Raw genomic sequence first — 14,242 nt, 5'->3', positions numbered from 1 at the left:
CTGCTCCGCCATATGGAAAACAAAGCTAACGTATATGGTTTGGCTTCCTTGTTTGCTCTCTCATTGTTCCTTGATGGTGACTCTTGCGTTATGATTTTCAGAAGCCCATAGCACAGAATGGTTTATGATGTTTACTTAGCATATAGGACAATAGATGGAAAAGTGCCATAATTTGTGACGCTGACTGCAAAATAAACCTATCATCATTCACACAGAGCACTGTTCCTTTGGATAAACAGCCACGTTGTTGGTTGGCAGGAACAGGCTGTCGCCTCCTGGGTCCTCGCTGGAGCTGCACATCTTCGGGCCTCACGCCACTGGCGTTTGAGCAGAGCTGCCTTTTGACTCCAGTGGGGCAGCGCTGGCACTGCACAAGCTCTTTGTCCTTATTTAGATAAAATAAGGATCCCTGAAAGGCTTCCTGACACACACACAAAAAAAAATCCTCATGCGGCGCCTCACAATAACTGCCGACATGGGAAAGTTGCAGGGAGGCCCCAACCAAGAGTTTGGATGTAAATATTTTGGGCCTGGGGGCAGTTCAGATATGGAGCCAGGTCTATGTTGTGTCCTGGTCCCCAGGCATCCCAGAATTGATTCACCAAGGTAGAAGTTTGCTCATCCTCACATAAATTTATGCTGCCATCTTTAGTGCATTGAGGTGGGTTGGAGCTCACACTGACCGGACTACCTGGTGCTTTTCTCATGGGACTTTGGGTGAGGCCTCTTCCAGACATCAGAGGCAGCAGTTAGGGGACTGAACTGTGCGTGTATCTGAGGAAGTGTGGCCAGAAATTTTTGCATGTACTCAAAGTATCAACTCCTAGAAGACAGCATGGGAAGCGGCCTTGCAAGGGTGTTAATTTATCTTCATCCAGGGCCTACAAGGTCAGACCTAATCCATTCCTGGCATATGCATATTGAACCTCTTCTTGACACTCCTTAATGATGGAGGTACCACAGCTTCCCTCAACAACCTCTTCCAGCCCTTCCCTGTCTTCCCTTTGAGCAGTTTTCCCTGTAATGTCTAACATTATCCCCCCCTTGCTGCAACTCTAAACAAGACCGCTTTCCCTCTCCCGTAGACAACACAAAGCTCTATAACCTCACACTACTCATTCATGTGTTCGTGGACTACAAGTGTGTGCCTTTTCTAGGCTGAACAAACCCACTCATTTTCAGCCATTTCTTATGTAATATGTTTTCTAGATTTCTGACCCAAGTTTTCTGGCTGCTACTCTCCTCTGGCTCTGAGCTGCTCCATGCTTTTCTCAGAGACCTCCCTCCAAGTCTGCCTATCCCTGGACTTGATCAGCTCTGATCAAAAGTTGGTTATGGAGCCATCTTTGTGGTTTTGAGTTGAACTGCATCCAAAGCAAACAAATCCCATGATACTTTTTCCCATTGGTCTCGTGGGATGTGGCAGTTTTGAAGCAGCAGCAGAAAATAAACACAGTGGAGGCCTTCCTGGTAGTGAGCAGTGGGACAGGCTTAGCTCATGTGTCTTGCATAAGACACCCTGGCTTGTTAATTTGAGCATGATGCTGAGCGTTTCTCTTTGACATGTTACACCGGTTTTTGATCAATCAGGAACAGTGGAATAGAAGAGAGGGAGGGACAGTACAAAAGTTGAACTTTGCCCACAGCCTTACTGAAATAACAGCCCTCCTGGTTTGCTTCGTCACACATCATCCAGCTCATGAGCAATGATTTGCCAGGCTCCAGACAAATTTTTGCAAAACCCCATTCAGCATGTCCTGTTTGAAATGGGTCCACTGGTGTCCACCCTGGAAGTGGTTTTGCAAGTGTTTGCAGCACGAATAGTACAACAGCTTATCAGTCTAACTGCCTGCACACGCACAGCTGATAAGGACCAGACAGCGTGGGTTTATCACATCTCATGTCAAATCAGTCTAGATTTTTTCATAACAGGGAAATAAGTTTTTGTGGACAATGAAGCTGCAGTTCGGGTGTTTTATCTGGACTTCGGCATCAGCCCATGTGATGTTCCCACAAACAATAGTTTAGTCGATACCAGTTAGGCTGTACTGTTTCACTGGGTGTGGAGAGAAATGGAGCTAAGCTGATGGCTTTATAAAACCCATGCTGAGAAAAACAGCCATTGTTAGCCTCTTCCAGGCCTCTATTGTATTATTATTTTTCAAAGAGTCTGTCTTCTGAGAGTAGGAACTTTCTAGCTGCAGGTCTGTAATAAATAAATAAATAAATAAAATAATAACACCTCTGATAAAATAACCAGGAAAGTTTCCACTAAGAGCATGTCATTATGTCAACTCTGTTCAGCGGAGAAGCATTGCATTCAGTAAATATATATTCGGGAGCTACTTTGTGATCATTGACATTTGACATTGTTCTTACATCTCTCCCTATTAGCATGTTTCTGTTTGGAGTGTACTTGACCTATTTCAGAAATATTCCTCATCTTTTCCCATTATTTACTGAGCAGCAATAACCCTGGGAAGAACCACTGCATTTTACAGGCTGCAAAGTTTCATGGAAACAAGAGGCCCCTCTTGTGCCGCTTAAGTATCTCATCTGTGAAGGTAAATATATTCCTGGATTTAATTAGGAGTTGTAGTATTAATATTTATGCAGATAAAAGTAGGTGAGGAGGCAGGGGAAAGAAGAGGGAGCAAAAAAGACTCATTCATCATGAAGAATGCTGCAGCCAGATCTCTGTGATCTCCTGCACGGAGAAACCATTTCACTCCTTGCTCCTAATGGAGGGCTCAGCATAAGTCAGGGTCCAAAAGCATGGCTTGCAGCAAAAGCTTGTTTTGATTCGTTTTCAAATGATATTTTTCATGCAGAAATAAATGTGAAGGCAAAATGACAGTGTTTTGAACACAGATCCTCTAGGGAGAATGGAGAAGGGTCTTTCCAATACTGGAGGAACAGGAGAGATCTGATCCATTCTAATCTATCTTGTGATGGGTATGATGTTTATGCGCTGCAATACTTTTCAGGATATTAGTATTTTTTGGGTCATTAATTGAGATGAAAAGTCAAAATCATCTATTATTCTGTGTCTAATAATGGAAAATAAAGATTCAGCCATAATGCTTGGTTTTCAGATTTTGAAGCTGTGCTTTCCTGATGCAGTTTTCAGATACCCATTCATCTGAATTATTTTGAGGTGGAACATATTGTCAGTTTTCAAATTTCTCACACACAGGGAAAAAAAAAAAAAAAAAGACTCAAAGATTTGAGTCTGGATCAGCCACCGCCACCAAAACTCAGACACCATTCAGGTCTTTCTGACCTTGTGTTTTCACAAGCAGGACAGGTAGTGGGAACCTCCCAGCTCAGACCTGTCCTGGTTTGTTCTCATTCTGATCTGGCACCCCCAGTACAAAGTGGGAGCAACCTGACCGGGAAAGGTTCAGAGATACATAAAACAAGGGATCTCAGCATCCACCGTTCATGAGTGGTGTCATTGTGGGCCTAAATATGAGCATGAAGAGTTCAAAGGTGGCACCTCCCATATTCCTGTAGTGTGTGATGGAGAGTCCTGGCACATCAGAAGTTAGAGATCACTTGAGAGCACAAAGCTGTGTCAGAGGCAACAAGGAAAATGTGCACTTTCTCACTCAAGGAGCAGTTCACCTCTTTGTTCTGTCTTTTGTGCCCAGGCTGCACCTGGCCCTCTTTGATTTTAATTATCAGGTACACTTCTCTGGGGGGGGCTTGGGGCTAGCAGTGTTAGAAAGCATCACCTTCCCTTCAGGCACAGCTTCGGCTCTTTGTTCTGCTCTCGTAGGGTAATTGGATGCTAATAAATCAGCTCTCTGGTTCACAATATTTAAAATGCTTCTAGTGACTGGAAAAAAAATACGCTCTTGTCTCTTTAATCCTTTCCTTGGTTTGCGATGTGTGTTTCTTCCATTCTTTCTGTTAAGACTCCATTCTGATGATCAGCTTTTGCTCCTGCGCAATTCAGTTACTTTTCTTTGGACACAGAAGTAAAAGGAGAAAGAAGGCTTTAGACCTTCTCTTCTGATTTCTGCTGCCCCAGGGAAATCGCTGACACCCAGCACGATGCCATGAATCCTCCCCACACCAAGGTCCTATGTGACCGATGTAGGACGCTGGAGACAGCCAGCAGCTCTGCGCAAGTTCCAAGCCACGTGCCTGCCAAATGGCACGGGGCGTCCTTCCATCACGTGTCAGGACACCGGGCACATTGCACAACTGTCCACCCCCTCCTGCCCGCCAACTTAGGGGGTGCAGCCACTAAATTGCAAGAGAATAAGCCATAATCTCTTCCTACGCTCCGCAAGATCTGATGTGAATAGAGTCACCTGCCTCAGGCAGTGAGTGTAGCTGGGGGGAGTTTTGTCCATCCTTAAGAATAGACTGAGCCAGGATGATCCAGATCTCAGAGGGGGCAGCCTTGAATCCACGGGAATGGCAGAATCCGGCCATAAATAGTGTGCACCACAAAGACACACAGGGAAAAAAGAAAAAAAAAAAAAAAAACAACACTTAGCAACAACAGCAACAGTTGCCACTGCAATTATTCCAGCAAATGACAGTAATTTGTGCTGACCACACTGTGGTCTGCCTATAGCTTGCCAACTTGTTCCTGCTCCAGCCATTAATATCAGTTTATTTTGCACACAAAGAAAATAGTTTTCATTTAAAGCTCTCTGCGCACTTTGTGAGTCATTAATGAAGTCTCATGGTATCTATGACCTAAAAAGAGCACTGTGAGCTACTTTTTCTTGAGCAAGAACCATGATCTGCTGGTTGTCTGATGAACTCGTTTATCACTTTTTGTCCTTCATACTTGTGGCCCCGCTCTCTGGAATAACAAGAGCTTGGCTTGAGGAATGGGCATGAAATGTGGTTGTGTTTAAAATTTGTTTATTTTCATTGTTTTTCTTTAGCTTTGTTCTTGGAGCTTGTACAATAATGGCAAATAATTTAAAGGACACAGAGGGCTGGAGTTTGGTTTTATGCAGAGTGTGGGAGGCTGACAGAAAAGCTATAGCCAAGCGAAGGGACCGCATTCGGCGGGGCTGAGGTGAACTGAAGTATTTAAAGACTCTGGAGGATGTTGACTTGGAATAACTTCCATCTTCCCTCTCAGCTTGTAACTCACACCCAGCTCACACCCAGGCTGAACTCACACCCAGCTACTGCTGGGGAAGTGACACCTCTTAAGTCATCAGCTGCAAAATGGGCTCGAGCGGCCAAAATGAGCACAAGTTGGGCAAACTCACCTGTTGAGTCATGTGGCCAGAAAGCAGCGAGGAAGAGGCACTAAGCCCCTATGAATCACTGCTAATCACTCTCTCCAGCTAATTGACACATTCCTAAAATTCCTCCCAAGCTTCCTGGCAGCCTGAGCTCCATCACTTTCTTCAGCCGTCAGCCAAAGGAAAGGCACATAGTGGTGTCAGAAAGACTCTTTTCTTGTAAATAAACAGACACCAGTGCTGTATGTGACAGCTCCAAGGCTGGCATGAGAGTAGCCTTATCCCTGATGGCAATTGTGAGACTTGGAGATGTTCCTCTGCTCCCCCAGCTGCTCCTTTCCAGCCCACTTGTACAGCTGGTGCAAGACACACAAACCCCAGCAACCCACACAGGAAAGATCCCAGGGAAGCATCAGTCTCACTCTCTACCCAACCAACAGTGCAGCCAGGGAGGCACAGACAAAGTCCTTTGCATCGTAAAGTTGGTCCCCAAAAGCCAAGATGCTTCTCAGGTGGCTTCTGCTGAGGCTGTGGTACAGCACTTTGACTGCAGGTGGCTTCCAAGCTGCTTATTGATGAGGACTTTGTACCATTGCACACACTGCTGGCATTTGGCTCAACTTGTCTCACTTGTAGGAGTGGTTAAAGGAAAGGTGATGACCAGCAAGAGCAAGGAGTGTGCTTAGTTCTGTGTAAGCAGCATGAAACCTTTTGCTGCAGAGCCGCAAAAGGCCACATCTTCTGGGGAAGTGGGGAAGGAGTCATCTTTCCCCCGTGGTTCTCAGACCACAACGTGAAGATCCTAGGAGCTACTTTGAGATTACTTCAACAGTCATCTGAGAGCAGGTGGCCCATCCTCTGGAGGCTTGAAATGATTGGTCTGGGAACCTGCGGATTCAGAACATATGAAAACTGCTTAGCATCAGCTAGTTAGTTAGTTAGACTCCTTCTAAAATCACTCAAGAGTGAGGTGGATCCTCCAGAAAGATGAGAGAGTCAAACTGGAGATGACCTTAAGCACTCATTCCTATGACAGTCTCCATTAGAAGCCTGATGCCATTGCCTCATCAGCAATGCAAAGCACATATTAACATGCTGCCCCCCTAAACCAGCCTGCTCAGCTATGAGCCCCCAAAAGAGCCTGCAATGACAAAAAATAACTAAAAAAGAAAGAAAAAAAAAGACTATTACCAACAGCTTTACACTGGTTTTCTTCTTTCCTGTCCAGCTCAGATACTCCCCACACAAGTTTTCATGGATTGACCCTTCCCAGTCCCCACTGGCATATTTCTTTACAAGTTCATACCGGTTATTTCGTTAAGGAGAGACATACACTTAGTAAAGGACTATGAATTAGTAGAGAGAAGAGACCGTCTAAGTTTTTAAGAAACTAGTGTTCATTAAGGTAAAGATTTACCACATCGGATTCAAACTGATTGTAACTTATACTGCAGGCTAAATAATTAGGTCACATCAGGTGCTCCCCTTCTAAAGCAATGAACTACTCTCAGCTCCTGTGCCCACTTAGTTTTCTAACAACATATTTCTCTCAATGAAGCAATCGCTATGACTACACTTCACTTGAATGAGTTCAATATTGTCCCTTTTAAAAAGTGCTGAGCTCAGCACGAGGCACTACTAAGTTGCCTGGTTTGTTTTTGTCTAATTTCAGTTTAGACATATGGCTAACCATGCCTGAAAAACACGTAATCGTATCCAGGGCAAAACTCATATGATTATGTAGGGAGAGTTCAAGTGTTTCCCTGTTATTTTAAAATAATGTTAAATTGGGATTACACTGTATTATGTTCCTTTTGGACCTTAAATGTCCATGTGCATTTATATCAGCCATTTGGCTGTCACATCCATGCTTACTGCCTCAGTGAGTAGCAGTGAAGGAAACTAGCATATTAGCTCCTGGAACAAATGGGGGCTTTTCTTTTTAAGAAGATAGCCGGGACATAACTTAATACAACTGCTCCCTGTTCTTCTTAATGGAAAGCTAAGTGACATGACAGATGTCATATCAGGTGACAGATAAATGACTATTAATGATCTTTCAGGCTCCTGAAGTTTTGTAATACAAAAAAACATCCCATCTTCTCAGTAAAGTTGTCACTATATATATTTGAGTGAAAAATACAATATTTTTGAGCAGTGTTAGTGTGATATTTTCTATGATAAGTAAAAGTAGCCCGTACACAATGAAAATATGCACACAGCCATCTGTGCACGCTGCACCCAGAATCAATTGTACATCTCTGCAACTGAAATATATACACAGAACTATGTGACTAGGTAAAGTGGGCACTTAAAGACATAGATTTATTTTTTTTTTCAGTATGTGTGATGTACATGCACATATTTTGTGTCATCAGCACTATTTAAACAGACCCAGTGCCCATAAACCCACATGTCTCTACAACATAAAGTTGTATACTTACCCGCACTGAGCTCTCATGGTATAGCTCTGAATTTTTGGCTCCACTTCCCTGTGGAGAGAAATGCATGCAAAAATCTTTGCGGAGCACATCTATTTACATAATGCCTGGTGCATGGGGTGTATGGCAGATTTATGTGCTGTACTTTGCCCATGCACACACCTATGTTGGGCAGGACGCGGGCGCCAGGTAGAGGAATATCTATATAATATACATATCAGCGCATTATGAGCAGCTCATTGAGTCCAGCACAGTGCCCCTCCTGCTGCTTTTGTGCAGTTCATTATAGAAACATACTTGAGTTTGCTCAGTTGCTTATCCCAAAGGCCAACTTTTGATCTTCTCTTGGGAACCTGTCGCACTGCCGTGGTTTCTAGGTACCGCAGCCAATGTGTTTACCAACTCTTTTTCTCTTTCTCGCCCTTTCTATTATGCGTCCCCTTTTTTCTGCCACACAAAGGCTCTGTGCGGTGCTTGTGTGTGGTCCCCAAGAGATGCGGGCCCGGCGAGGAGCCGGTTTTCGGCGAGGCGCTGCGCTGGAGGATCTGTGAACCCGTGCAATTAGCGGTTTAGATCCGGGACCCCACGTGTGGGAGCGGGGCCGGCGGTTGTGCCAGAGCAGTGGGGACAGCCGCCCTCGGGGCGAGTGCACCGACCCCTGGCAGAAGGGTCACAGACAGCCCCCGAGCTCAGGAAAAAACCCCGGGATCAGAGCCGCAATCTGTAGCGGGGTGTCCCCCCGCCCGCCGCCCCGCGCACAACACACGGATTCAGAAAGGGATCATTTGGAAAGCATTTGCAAACATATGGGTCGTTTTTAAGTCAAGACTCCTTTAATTCACTGTGTTTCCTAGTTTTTCCTTTTTTTTTTTTTTTTTTTTTTGAGCGGGGAGGAGTTTGAGCGAGGTTTTGGGGGGAGTTGTTTGGGGTTGTTTTGTTTGGGGGGGGTGCAGGCTCTGGCTGGAAAAAAAAGAAAATGAAAAGAAAAGCGGAGGGCTGAGTGGTGGAATAAAGAGCGCAGCAAACCTACCCCAAAGCAGCTTGTTCCCAACTCATGTCCCTTACACGGAGATTAAAAGAACAAACACTCCGCTCTTCTTAATGACGGCATTACCAAGTATAATTAATTAGAAGGGTAGCAAAAGGAATCAGATCCCTGATGCTAATTACTTTCCTAAAAGGATAATATGCTCTTATGTTACTGGTCTAGCTCTACAGAAATATGTCTATTACTGCTACCACTGCTAATAATCGGGTGGTAAAATAAAATGCCCAAGAGATATATATGCTTGTGTTTAATTTGGTGTGTATATATATGTACACACACACGCCTATCGTGATACGCTGTATTTGTGCACTGTGTGTACAACTACACATGGTTATCGCTTCGTGTTTATGTGTCTATACTTGGAGTGTTTCTCCAGACATACATGCTGACAGACAGACAGCCGGGCAGAAAGACAAATATTTAGAGCAACACTTCTCGGCGGTGCTACTGCCAAAGGATGGAAGCAATAAACAAAGGCTCCCCCACCTTTGCCACTCTTGGCCTGTGCAATTAGGTCCGGGTTAGGAGCAGGGCTGTGTTTTCCTTTTCTTGGGCGGAGAAGCGATGGCCCATTAGGCCGGTTCGTGAGGAACTAATGACTGCATGGCATTGATTTGCGGAGGAATTTTTAGCTGCAGATAAAGGTCGGTGTCCTTCAGCCGAAGATGGCTCTCAGCAGGCTGTGCGTATTTTGCTTAGTTTGCTCTGAAGGGCTGCTAAACAAACGGTGGGTTAGCAGTGAAAACACACAGGCTGGGGATTTTCAGCTGAAAACCTGTGATGCAAAGTTGTTCCGATCATCACTTTACAGAGTGCCTTTCCCGACTCTAAATGACTTTAGTGAGTTACCAAGTGAATTACTGAGATGACTTTAGTGACTTATCAAGTATCTGTACGGTGCAGGGGGATGTGGCCATTGCCACAAGTGCATCTGCCTGTTCCTCTGCATCTTTTGCCCACTTCTTTGTGTGCATGCGTACACAGATGTGATGGACCCGTGGATGTGCACCTAATACAGAAGCCCATCCCTCTGTGCACTTATACCCCTGTATGTATCTCTGGGTGTGCATACATCTGTTTTACTCCTTGAGCAAATTTGTGCCCAGGCTGCACGTCTGTGTGCCTAAGTGTGTGTAGGTAGGGCTGGCCTCGTGCATGTTGCCAGCAGGAGAAAACCTGCCTATGTAGCTCCGTGTGTGTCTATGCAGGTGTGTGCCACATGTATGAGCATAGGCTTGGCATGTTATTTTTAGTATCCCATCCTTTCAGACAGCTTCCCAAAATATCACTATTTTTCCCCCATTTCTACCTCCCGATCCTGCCATTCCCCCAGGATTTTCTACGGGACTCAAGGCCTTTGCCCAGTGCTTCTCAGTGAGCAGAAAGCAATAAGTGCAATTTAATGTATTATTTATGAGTGGTGGGAAAGTCTAAGGGGGTTTTAATCTCTGTTTCTCCACTTCCTTCCCAGCTGAAAACCATTTCACCTCCCTTCCCAGATATTCAGCTCCAGTGTGCTCCCCCGCCCCACTCCCATCTGCGCCTTATTTGTACAAATGTTCCCGTGTCTTTAGAAATCATCTTCAAAAAAAAAAAAAAAAAAAGAGAAAAAGAAAAAGAAAAGAAACCCCCTTGCCAAACCCATATTGTACTTAAACATTTGTGAAGATTTTGTTTCTCTCAATATGGTAGCGAGAGGGGGCTCCGGGAGGGGCTTTCTTGGAGAAATGTCTCATTCAGTCTGCTGAACCCCCTCCTTGAAGTTTCTTTTCAAGGCTGTTGGAAAGTTGGGCAAACTGAAAAGCAAAACAATAATTAGAGATAATTGCTTGTGTCCAAACACAGGCATCAAAGCCTCGGGGGTCTCATTTGTGATGGGCCTTGGTGTGTGATCCAAAAAAAAAAAAAAAAAAGGAGGAAAAAAAAAGTAAAAAAAAAAAAAAGGTGACCCTTATTTTATTTATTGAGTGGGGGAACAGAGAGAAAGTGCCAGATGGAAGGACCTCAGAGCAATCTCCAACGGCTCAGCCCTGCCTGCTTGGGCGAACAGGCACTGAGGCCAGGATAAAAGGGATAGAAAGCAGGGTCAGGAGAGGTTGCATAATTACTAGGGTGGAGGTAAAAGGGGTGAGGGGGGAGACGACAGGGGTTGTCTCTGGCCCTGCTGTGGAGATCTGAGCAGCCCCCCCAGCTCCATGTGGCTGGTGACACCCCTGGTACCCGGCGGGCCAGGGTAGGTACCAGGGATGCTGCAGGGTGCCACCCACACCAGGGCCCTTTTGAGGAGTGGGGGGCAGGAGCCCAGATTTTCAGGGGCTGAGCTACCCCCTCTCCTTCCCTCTGAGCTGGATCCTTAGTGTGGATCCAAGTGGACCCAATCTGCCCCAAATTCCTCCCTGGTGGGATGCACTTCTGAAGTGTGAGTGTGGCAACCCCCAGGTTACCCACAGCATGGGCAGCGCTGGATCCCTGGTGGTTTTATTGTCAGTCAGAGGAAAGGAATAAGGGGAAAAGGATGTAGAAAGGGATGGGGATGATATAAAAGAAACCACCAGAACCATTGTAACAGACTCATTCCCCAGGCCTTGCTGGGAAGATGCATTTCCCTGGCTGCGAACGATGCTGGAAGGGGTCTCGGCAGGGGTGAGGGCACCAGATGTAGCAGGACTGGACCCTTTTCAAGGAGGCAACAGATGAGGGTGAAGGAATAAGGGGGGAGCATTCCCACAGAAGAAGGATTACAGGGGTCTCTCCTCTGATTTTCAGAGGCACTGATTTACATGAAGAGGTGTAGCCAAGTTTCTCCTCACCCTGCCGGTCCCTCGGTAATGGGCTTGTAACGACCTAAACGAGTTGCTGATTAGGGACAATAAATCTGCCTCTTCATCAGGGCTGTCCCTCACCGGGGGGGGAGGGGGGGGTGACGAGGACCCGCCCGTCCCGGAGCAGGAGGTGCCAGCGTTTATTTCGTCGGGCTGCTGGGAATTTGGCTGCCAAGCTGGAAACGTGGATCTCGGCTTTCCAAAAGGAGGAGATGCCAGGGCTCAGGAGCGGCTGGAGAAATGTCTGTTGGGGTGGCTTCGCTCGCCTCGCTCCAGGGACGGCCGAAAAAAAAAAATAAAAAAAAAAAGAAGGAAAAGAAAAGAAAAAGGAGGAATAAATAAATAAAGAGCAGGAAATAAACGAGGAGTAAAAGCCCCAGCGGCTCTTCTGAGCCCGGCCCGCCGTGCGGTCCCGCTGCACCCCCTGCGCCCCGCCGAGGGAAATGCACCGGCTGTGTGGGAACCGCGCCGCTCCGGGGCGAAAATAAAAAGAAATAAATAAAAACAAGTAAAATAATAATAATTTCACTGCGTTAGCTTAAAAGGGCTGGATCAAGGCTTGGTGGAGAGCGACACTCGGTTCGTGAGCGCGATGTCAGAGTGACGCTGTTGGGTTGGGGACGGGTGGCCGGGGGGTGCTGCTCCCCCCTCCGCCCCCGGTGCAGGTGCATGGGAAGGGGGCACCCAGCGCGGGGAGCCCCAAGCGGGGTGGTCTCCCGGGGTAGAAGGGTGGCCGTGCCCCCCTCCCGGCGGAGCCTCGGGGCGCCGGCATCGCCAGGCACTTCTAATTAGCAAAGAAAGATGTTGGTCATTAGCGAGCGACATCCAAGGCAGGCGCGCTCTCCCCGGGATGCTCGGAGCCGGGCTGCGGGGCCGAGGGCTGCATCCTGCCCGCCGGCACCTGGCGCGCAGCTGGAGCCGGAGCCCTCCTGCTTTGTAGTTTTCTTCCCTTCTTTCTCTGTCCTCTCCCTCTCCTATAATTTTTTTTCACCCTTCCTGTACAGTTAGAGAAATCCTCGTCATCCCGAAGCTCCGCTCGTCACCCCGACCCTCCCCACCGCACAGCCCCCCTGACTGCCGGTCGTACAATGTGCCATATATATTTTTTTCCCTTTATCTTTTAGCATCTTTCATTTTCCCTCCTTCTTTCTACTTAGCAGCACCTTCGCACACATTTTTTATTTTCCTGTCCTTCCTTCAATACTCCCCCGGGGCTGCTGGAACATCAGAGACGTTCGCAGGCTGGACCCCGAAAGACCTTTTACACAATCACATCGGCTGGCGTAAAATAATTTTTCAGAAATGCCGAAATCCCCTTTTCCCGAGTCAGCCAAAGCCAGCATTTATTTATTTATTTTTTTCTCGATTCATTTCTTTTACTGCGATCAAGGAGGGGCTTTGGATCCGGCTGGCTCCGCCGAGGGAGGCTGCCGGTTCCGTTTCGACACGATTTTTCCTTTATTTTTGTTTCTGTTACATCTTTATTTTAATTTCGCTGCGGTGATTTGTTTGCAGGCATCCGCGCGTCCTCCTCCCGAGGACAAGGGTGCGGAGAAGAGGATGATGATGATGAGGAGGAGGAGGAGGAGCAGCCTTCCTGCCCCAGGGCAGCTGTGCCAGGGACCAGGGGCTAAGGCACAGTGCTTATTCCAAGCGGCATTTCTCCCTCTGAGCCCAGCCAGGCTCCGAAACCAAATCAGCGTGTTTATGTCCCCCAGGGTGGGTTTTCTTTGATAGATGGCTTCCCGGGGTTTGTGCTTCCTACCTCGTCCTCTTCCTTCCCCGGTAACTTACAAGTTTAGTGCCCAAACGCACGGCTGTGTCTGTGTATTTGTACATGACACACATGACAAATTCGTAATTCATTACACGATGCATTTGCCGTGGCGATGAAATATGCCTCGTGTGTACGAGGCACATTATATACGCATTACATGTCATTCGAAAATTTTATATACCGTTCTACATACTGTAGAAAAAAAATCGAAGTAAATGTTTGTATACCCTTGATTTAAGTATAAAACTTATTACACATACTTACACGAATTGTGTTCTTCAGTGAGAACAGAGAATTAGAATTTGTAGCATTGCCACGCTTGTATACGATGCACACAATTTAAGGTATTTTTTATCCGCCTTAAGACGTGTCTGGGTGCCTACGCACACGGTGTATGCGCGCAGAGTGGCTAAAACACGCTGCCATCTGCGCGGGACTGTCCATATTTACAGAAAAGAGCCCTGAATTCCTATGTATATCGAGATTTGCACGTGTGTTTGTAGCTCCGAGCGACCCGCAGCGGCTGCAGGGAGCCCCGAAGGATGGGTGCGGACACGCTGCGGGGGGGCCGGGCACCGGAACGCGCATCCCCCTCCTCCTCCTCCTCCTCCTCCTCCTCCTCCTCCTCCTCCTCCTCCTCTTCCTCTTTCTCCTCCTGTGATGCCCCCCCAGCCCCCCGCTCCCGTGTCCCCCCGCAGGGGAAAGGATTTGGGGGCGAGGCGATGCGCCTTAAGAAAACGTTATTGTAGGGTAGGGGGTCTGCTCTCGTAAAAAATCACGAAATCACCAGAAATCCGCAACCCTCCCCCTTCCTCCCCCGCTCTTCTCCTTGCCCAAGGATGTAAACGCAGAGCCGGTGGTTTACAGGGAATGAAGGTGCTGCGGTGGGCACTTGCCTTGGGCAACAGCTTTGTTGGTCGGGCGGGGGGGGG

General features: G+C 47.1%; 2 long non-coding RNA genes across 2 annotated transcripts in view; one reads left to right on the top strand and one right to left on the bottom strand.

Annotated features, from left to right (window-relative positions):
* LOC137860436 (uncharacterized) overlaps positions 1-14,242 on the top strand; it is a 101,826-nt gene that overhangs the window by 69,128 nt on the left and 18,456 nt on the right. The window lies entirely within an intron of this gene.
* On the bottom strand, positions 4,518-6,640 carry LOC137860588 (uncharacterized). The gene is made up of 2 exons (XR_011099027.1): positions 6,529-6,640; positions 4,518-6,110 (listed from the first exon to the last, which is right to left on the bottom strand). It is a non-coding gene; the product is annotated as an uncharacterized lncRNA (long non-coding RNA).

Source organism: Anas acuta, chromosome 8 (genome assembly GCF_963932015.1).
Source record: "Anas acuta chromosome 8, bAnaAcu1.1, whole genome shotgun sequence".
Lineage (NCBI taxonomy): Eukaryota > Metazoa > Chordata > Aves > Anseriformes > Anatidae > Anas > Anas acuta.
Note: the sequence above shows the minus strand (reverse complement) of the source record. Positions and strands in the feature narration are given on the sequence as shown.